This window comes from Xiphophorus hellerii, chromosome 16 (assembly GCF_003331165.1).
Source record: "Xiphophorus hellerii strain 12219 chromosome 16, Xiphophorus_hellerii-4.1, whole genome shotgun sequence".
NCBI lineage: Eukaryota > Metazoa > Chordata > Actinopteri > Cyprinodontiformes > Poeciliidae > Xiphophorus > Xiphophorus hellerii.
In genome coordinates, this window is record NC_045687.1 from 18,389,925 (window position 1) to 18,398,929 (window position 9,005).

At 41.3% G+C, this 9,005-nt stretch overlaps 1 protein-coding gene across 1 annotated transcript in view; it reads right to left on the reverse strand.

Moving 5' to 3' along the window:
- LOC116735615 (protein shisa-8) overlaps positions 1-8,733 on the reverse strand; it is a 99,655-nt gene extending 90,922 nt beyond the window's left edge. Inside the window, exon 1 of the mRNA XM_032587609.1 lies at positions 1,397-8,733. The gene's annotated coding sequence lies outside the window, so the exon portion shown is untranslated. The remainder of the gene's footprint in view (positions 1-1,396) is intronic.
- Between the last annotated feature and the right edge of the window lie 272 nt (positions 8,734-9,005).

Consider the following 9,005-nt stretch of genomic DNA (forward strand, 5'->3'; position numbering starts at 1 on the left):
ACACCACTTTATATGACATTTATTAACTAAAACAAATGATGGGATAGTGACTGGATAAAAATAACCCAATGCATTTGATCTTCTTCCAACCAACCTGTGAGTGCGCCAAATCTAAACCCTACTAGGTTGTGCTAAGCTCAACACTCTTTGGTGTGGAAGTCGGTGTTGAGGAAAGAAAATTCAACCATCGTCCACATAATATGTAACCTCTTGTAAACGGTTGTTGAGAAATTGTTTCAAATCAATTGAGGTCTGATATTATTATAATTATTATTATGATATTATTATTATTATTAATACCAATTAGTGCATATTCTAAGCATACAATGATTACACTGGAAGTACTTTGCTAGGAGCTAGCAGTCTGAGTTATGCCTAACTATGGCTCTTTGCTCAAAGTTTCACATTAAATACCTACAGTTACATAGTTACCTATAGTTACATAACTATTGAAGGTGCTATGTATGTAATTTGGTGTAATCTTTACAGCACAAACATTTGTCTCCATTTGTATTTTTAAAGAACCCATGACGACTACTTATGTTTAGGATAGCAGTTAATGCTATTAAACAGGAAGCAGTGCTGGGTTTTTTTTGGAGGGGGGGAGCAGGGGGGGTTTCCATTTCGCCATTTTGTACTTTTGCAATTGTGGTTGTCATGTCTTCCAGATGTGAAAATTCTTTGTTTTCCACAGCACTTTATCACATTGAACAAGTGTATTACAGCAAACGTGCTACGTTTCATCCTTTTGAACATCTGGCTGTTATGAAGTTAAATATGAGTCAAAATAGTTTTAGAAATATACTCAGAAACAGTTGTTCCCATTTGTGATTTCTGTGTTTAATTGTCTCAATTGCAAGTGTAAGGTGAAAAAAAAACTGCCTAAAATATGAACTCTATCCTGTGTTTTAAAATAGCGACTTTGTCCTTTTGCACACAGTGTGACGTCGCCTCTGCTCTTGAAGTAAATAATTAACGCCCGTCCACTAAAGGCTGAACAAAATCACTCCTAGTGTTTCGGAAATCAGAATCGGAATCAGATGGGTGTTTGCAGGTGAAACGGCATCAGAAATCAGCCACAAATTTCAAATGGATGCGGATCTAAAATCAAGTGTATTGCGTTTGAGTTAGTCGGAACGGATTGAGACGAACTAAAGTTGAAGTTATGTCATTTCTTGATGAATTTGATATCACCAAACATTGGAGCTATAAAGACGAACTGAACTGAATTTAGTTTGTTAAAGTTGTGTTTTATTTATGTTTTGGCACTTATCAATACCCCCGTAGACACTGATTTACATTGACTGGCCAACAGTGAATCCGGGACATTTCATTGAGCTTGTCAGCATGTTTATTTACCAAAGTTAATAAAAAAGAAAAACACCACAGAAATTACCTTTTACAAAGCCATCGAAGTCTCCGGCAGACAGCAGAGGCGGTTGTAGACAAATCCAAACCCTCGGGGAGGAGGATCCAATTTAGGAGGATGGATTACATACGAATGAACTTTCCCCCAGCATTTTCAGCAATGAACTCCCACAGAGTGGATGAATAATCCGTGAAACGTGAGAACTGTAGGTTCCTAACGGTGCTGGCGGGCAAAGCAAATTCAAACTTGCAGCTAGTGAAGGTTTCCACATGGAAGGGCTTTCACTCCAAACATAGACTCATATCCCTGAGTGGATGTCACCTCAGCACTGAAGTCAAATCGGTTCAGGCGTCCAGAAAGGAAGAAAAAAATTTTTAATATCTCCGTCACAGGTCTTAACTTGCATCCATCATCCTGCTTCTCTCAATGTCACAGTTGAAAAGGAGCTTTTTTATTTTCGTGGTGGCCATGTTTTTGGCACCAATGTAGTCCACTTTGGTAGATGTTACTCCCTCACCCCCTCCCCCCCTCCGCTCTCTCGGCCGCTGACGTCTTTATTAACTGATCTGCTGCTTTTCTATTTTCAGCCACAGAGCCCAACAGGTATCAGCAGCTGTGAAGTATCTTTGGCGGATCGGTCCAGGCTCGATTCCTGTGGTGATCGCCGTCCAGAAGTGCACCTGAGGCTTGTTATCTCTCACTCGTGCACATCCATGCTTCCACACGCACGCATCCACAAAAAGAGCTCAACTCCCTGATGACAGGACACTGACAGTATCAGTCTGGAGCTTTTTAAGTGGTACACACACAGGAGTCCAATGGCTTTTGGCGCCGGCCGCGCGCAGAGCTGCTGCTGCTCCCCTGAAATCCCTCCTCTCCTCGGAACCAGGGGCCTCTGACAGACCCAGGACTCCACTCTTGGCTTTCAGCCGACTCAGCTCTGCCCTGCAAGTGCACAGGTGATGAGAGAGGGGGAAGAGAGTAAGAAGGGCTCTTGTACTGAAGCTATTATTTTGTCGTGTTGGATCTGCTCCATGAACGGAAGAAAAGATTAACGGGTTAAAATTATTCGTCCATTTCGCGGTGGATCATGGCTTCCTCTTCTTCTTCAGTAGTTTTGTTTTTCCTCCCCTTTCACTATTTATTTTCATTACATGCTCTTATCCTAATCTTCCCTCCATCACATCCTTCCTTTGATGTTTCCACCTCTTTCCGTCTCTCACCCTTTCCTCTTAAGACCTGGGAAGACTTGTTTTGTTTTGGTTTGTTTTGTGCCGCTGCTGGAGGAAATATCACCGTGGGGTCATGGATCCCGCGGACTGCCCTCTGCACTTTCAGCAGAGCCCTCTCAGGAGCCTTCCTGGAACAAAGCTAGCCCAGCCCAAGCGGACGACAGAGACAAGTGGAGACGCGACAGCCGACGGCAGCGTGGCACCAAGGGCAGAGAAAGAAACAATAATATCACGTTTTCAAAAAAAGCCCAAATGGAAATGCAGGACACGGCACAGCAAAAGCGCTTTTGAGACAATCTCACATCGACTACTCAGTTTCCAGTTATAAAATTGTTCTATTTTTGCCTCCATTTTCACTCCCCCTATTGAAAAAAAAAAAAAAAAAAAAACAGGAAAAAAAAATAACAACAAAGGTTTAATATGCAACAGTTTTTAAGCAAAACGCTGCATATTATCTCCCAATTTTTTTGAAGCTTTTTGATGTCAATTCAGTCGTTGTCCGGCTGCAGCTTCTTTGAAAACAGGCATAATTTGATATATATGTATAGGAATTTTATATATATATCATATGTATGTGTTTTCACTGGTGCTCTGCTTGTGGGATGCTCCAAACAGAAGTGTGAGGCGCTCACAGAAGCAATTTTTTTGCTTGTTTTTTTTTTGTTTTGCTTTATTCCATCCTCTCCCTTTTGTCGTCGCTTCCTCGTCGGCGTGTTTTCCCCTTAAATCCTCGGTCCGCTCGGAGCGTGTGTGTCCCGTTCGCTGGCGATGCTCGCTCTCCTGCCGCTGCTGCTGCTGCTGCCGTTCCGTGGCAGGACTGGCTGTCAGTATCTCACGCAATCGCTCCGTTTCTCTCCCTCCTCCCTGTTTCCGAGTCTCTCCTCCCTCTCTGGCTCACTCCAGCCCTCCCTCATGGTGTCTCTCTCTTGCACTCACACACATTCACGCATTCAAGCAAGTGCCTTTTGTGCATAAATGGGCACGTCCTTGGCTTGTTGACTCTCCCTTTTCACTCTCTTCCTCTCTCGTTCATTATATGTCACAGGCACCTTCTTTTCTCAGATTTTTTTTCTTTTGCTACTTAGTTACATTAGGGGTGGAAAGAGATCTCCAAATTTTTAAATATTGACATTTTTCCATCAAAATGGAAGAATTAAAATAAAAATGGAACCCTATCTAGTTGCCATGTAGTTTAAGCCTGACATTCTGTTTGAAGTAGAAGAGGAAATGACTACATTGACGAAGCCTCCACCGCTTTCAGTTTTATCTGGCAGCATTTGGGGAAACCAAGTGGGGGGAAAAAGATGTAGCAGCAAACTGACTGCTATATCTGTCCATTTACAGTGAAGTAACTTTTCCGATTTGATCTGCTTGTGTCAGACTTTGTGGAGTACAAAATAACATAAAATGTCTCCCACAGAAAATGTTAGTGGCTACGCATCAAATCACACCCAATTTTCAGACAGTTCATAGTTAGTTGACTCTTTACAATATCTTCAAAAAGTTAAATACTAGCTCTTCTGTCTATGACGGCGGTGGCCCTGGGTCCATCTGATTGTTTCTGGAGACAACAAGGGCACACATATTCTTATAAACTACCTTTGTTTGTTCCATTTTTACTAGATTTTTTTTTATCTCAATGTCTAACCAAAAGGGACAACTAAGAGAAACAGAAATTTAGTAAACATGTTAAATATGTTGGAAAGTAAGAAAAGCCAAGAAGGTTCTCTCTGTGGGCATGAAATAGCTACAGGGTGACCCAGAACCGAGACAAGATACAAGAGTTAAGCACTTTGAGAAGACTTTGACAGGCTAACGGTTAGCCGCTACCAATACAGTGTATCATCTGCCCCTATTGGTTAAATTTTGTCCTCTCTTGTTCAAAATCAAACCTTTTTATTGGTCAAGCCCTAACCTTAAAATTCCACAACTGACACTGAATCTTGAGGACAAAACTTCAAGATGCTAGTTTTTGGTCTTCAGAGCCAATTCTTGTAGTAATAAAATGAAAATCAAAAAAACAAGAAAGATTTAATACATACACTTGATTTAGAAAGGAAGAAGTCCTGGAGTTCCCTTGTTTTGCTGCTGCGAAATAAAAGCTGCTCAGTATGTCGATCGATGCTACAAGCTAGCCGCTAGCCGCTAGTAACGCTTCTTCTTCTTCTTCTTTTTGTTTTTAATGGCGGTTGGCAAGCAACTTAATGGTGTGCATTACCGCCACCTACTGGTAAGAAGCGCTAGTAACGCTGAAGTTAGCATCTGCTTTAGAGCTTCCTGTCAGCGCTAAACTAAACGGGTAAAATAATAATAATAATAATAATAATAATAATAATAATAATAAACAAACACAATAAAAAAAATAGTAAAAAAAACCCTGCAAAAATTCATCAGATTCTTAGTTTATCAAAAAAATATTAGTAAAATGTTTCCTTTCATTCCAGAGAACACAGAATTGAGTATTTTTAGAAGTACACAAACACATTTTTTGAAAAAAAACAAAAAACCCTATTAATTACATATTCTTTTGAACTCTGATGTGTGAAACATTTATATTTTGTGGGGGGGAAAACACAAACTCAGCATTGCGTATCGTCTTGTTAGCTTGCTGTTCTGCCCCTGCTGTTCAGTGTTTGATTATAGATTCAATCCATGAACCTTTTTTTTTCCTCACAGTATCTCGTTCGTCTCCATTTACTTTTCGCTCATCCCACATTGCAGTCCGTTTGTTGCACTGCGTCTCCATTTTCTCCCCTTTTCTCCCTTTAATTTTACATCTCTCCCGCATGCGACTGTCAGTTTGACATATAAGAACATCGGTGCTGACTGAGCGTCAGGTCAGCTCGAGCGAGCTAGCGTGTGCGCGTGCCCCTGCATCCACGTGCGATGCGTGTTTGTGCCTCTGCGTAATGAATGTGCCAGTACCTCTGCAAGCACGTCTGGAGCATGTGCGGCACTGCGGGCTATTAGGACTGATTTAGAAGGGGGGAAAAAAAACAAAAAAACGAGTGAAAGATGGATGGATGGATGGAAAGGAGGCGATGGGGAAAGCAGAGAGGAGAAGAGAGGAAGGTAGGGAGCGAAGTGAGAGGAGGGGAGGAGAGAAGAGGACAGAGTCTGCCAAAGAGAGGGAGGGAACGAGAGAGATTTTGACAGAAAGAAGCAAAGAGGGAAACGGGAGAGGAATTATGGCAGGGAAGGGAGGAGGATTAAGGAGCAGGGGAATAACTACGGGGAAAAGGAGATGGTGGAGGGCTGGCAGAAGGGAAGTGGATAGGAAAGAGTTCAGACAGGTAGAGAGGAAGTCATCTCAAGGGAGAGCGACATAAGAATACAGGAAGGGAGTCATTATGAGAAAACCGCAGCAGACGGTAGATAATAGCCTTCAGAAGATATGCAGAATTACAGTGCAAGGTTCTTGTTTAAAGAACAAGAAGACCTTGGAATTTTTCCATTTTAATTTAGCATAGTTTAGCAAAAAGCATTCCTTTTATCTCTCCCGTTTCCATTGTTTGTTTGCCCAGTTTCCTTCGACTTCCTCTAGAGAGTCCTTCTAAATTTATTTATTTTTGTTTTTCTTTCCCCGTAAGCCCACAGCTCATATCCCCTTGGTGTATTTTACTCAGTCCAAACCTCTCAGCCTTGATTTACTTAAAATCCTTGGCAAAGCGCATCAGGAGTTATGTCAAGGATACATCCACCAGCACTCTTAAGATGGCACGCAAACATGCGACGCCGTGACTTCGCGGCAGACTTAATGTACGAGCCGCGAATCGGCTAATCCTCACCCTCCTTCCCGACTTGCTTTTAAGTGTCTTTTGCACATCGTGCCTAATTAATCGAAGGTCAAAGGTTTATATATAAAAAAAAATAAAACCAGACGAGTTCTGAATGAAAGTCTGCCGTTTCCGAGAAGTGGGGCGTATAAGTTTAGAGCGTGTCGTCCAGAACGGAAGATGGGGGAGGAGAGAACGACGAGGCGACGCCGGGGAAACGATGGATGGTGGAGAAAACAGGTGGAAATAGAAATCTCTATTTCCTCTAAACTGATTTGATAGCACACATTCTCCCTCCTCAAGTGCCTTAGCATTTCGGTCAGAAACATGTATGCTGAACAATAATATAAAAGCCTTTTGTCAAATATTGTTGCCATGTGGCGCTAACAACTGTAAATGTGCATTTGCTGACATTTTACTGTACAAAGGCAATATTTCTCTTGATTTGTGTATAATTTTTGACCCATCTTGCTGTCAGTGAGCATTACTGGGTGAGTAGTTTTTTTACTCAGTGCATGGGTGGGGCATGTTCAATGGCCAATCAGACAAAATGAGCAGCAACTGGACAATCCTTGGACTGGGAAACAATAAAAGGCCACCCCAAAATGTAAAATGTTGTCATAATGCCAGGTGTTTCAATATGCGGGAGTGTGTCATTGGCATGTTGGATGCAGGGACGTCCACCAGAGCCGTAGCTGCGCGGCTCAATGTCCGTTATCGGACCATCGGCTGTTCAAGAGTTTGTTTCCAACAAATTGGCACTACTGCAAATCGACCTCATCCCCGTCGGCCACGTGTGACCAGTCCAGCACAAGATCGCCACATCCGGCTCGTCCATCTGTGGGATCGGCTAAGACCGGCGACACACACAGCTGATGAGACTGTTGCTCTGCACAACAGACGCACCACGCCACACCTACGCCTACGAGAAGCCAACTTGGTCAAGATCATATTCCTCAACCTGACCCCTATCATGTTCAAAGGACTGTCAATCCGCTACAAATGGCCGCACCACGATGTTCTAAATGCCGATACGGAGATCAGTAATTACTGTAAATATAGTTTGAGTTTCTCTATAAATTGGGTAACACAAATGTTCATAAAACTCTTATATTTGACATGGGGCGTTTATATTTTTGTTCAGCGTATTTGCTAGGTACTGCTATTGAGATATCTCAAGGTTTTAAAAAGTTTAGGTTTCAGACCTGCAAAGACTTTTCCATTGTGCCGTCCATCTGATTTGAAGTCAGAGAAAGCACTTGTTTCCTCTGGCTGTGTGGAGCCTAGCCTAATGTAGCACTAGTTAAATTTGCCTGAAAATATTTCTGTTCCCGAAGAAAGCTAAAACAAATGCACCTATGCAATATTCAGTCAGATATAACATGTCTTCTGGTGAGAATAAGAAGCACCTTTTGAAAATAAAGTATTAAACACTCTTTTTATAAAGCCAAATCTTGTGTTTCTGTTATGTAAGATTTTAGGTTGAATAAAGCGCACAGAGTTATCTACCTGAATAATCTGTGTTCATTAGTTCGTGACATTCCAGTCTTTCAGGAGAAAACTGCCACCTAAAACCAGTCAAATAAGTTAATGATGCCTCACTGGTATAACATCATAAAAATTGACAGATTATCATCAGATTACATTTGTTTAACACATAGCGTAAGTAACACAAGTAACTCAAATGGGGCTCATTTATTACATGCTTGTGCTCAAATAAAAAAAAATGTTAAAGAGATTCTACCTCCTTTTTTGTTATATTAACGTTGAATTCTTAATTGTGACAAATAATTCACATGAACATACAACCCTTTAACTAATTTGGGAATGTTTTTTAGAGTATATGTCACGGTTGTGAATCTGTTTCTGTGTTTGTTGCAATACATCTGGTAAGAACCGAGCCAAAATCATGCAGCGCAAGAACAAGAATAAAGAAAGCACATATACAACGAAGAGAAAAACAAAAAATATTTCACTATCCCTAATGTAGGAGTCAACGGACAACAAAGAGCAGACGTGATGTTTAGGAACCAATAACCCAACAGCGTGCCAGAGAGAGCAAGAAGCACGTCTTACAAATACTCGAAAGCAAAGAAAGCAATCAAAACCATAAACAAGAATATAGATTCGATAAACTAAATCAATAAAGAGTAAAACCATGAAAAGTCATCGCCGTCATCTTCCGTCTTCACTTCTACCTCAAACCATTTCTGTTATCATATTGCATTTTCATCTCTGACTTCACCCACACTTGTCGCTCCAACTCTGAGTTGCTTATTTTCCAGGCTGTGTGGTTCTCCTTCGTTTCCATACTGTAGATGCTGTCAGTGACACATTTCTTCAGCTTGAACACAAGCGGGCACACACCTTCACAAATGAAGGTGTGTGCGTAAAAAATAAAAATCAGTTTTGATTGAAATTGAGTTTTGTAAAAAGAAGAAATCCAGCTGCAGAGGAAGAATCTTATACGTTTGTCAACTAAATAAAAATGTTATCCACTCAATATGACAATCTGTACATGATTTCTATAAATTGACACGTTTCTTCTTCTCTGCACGTTATTATTTCCTCGTGTTACAGTGTCAGTTCTCTCCACAGCTATCCACTGTGTGTGTGTGTGAGTGTCAG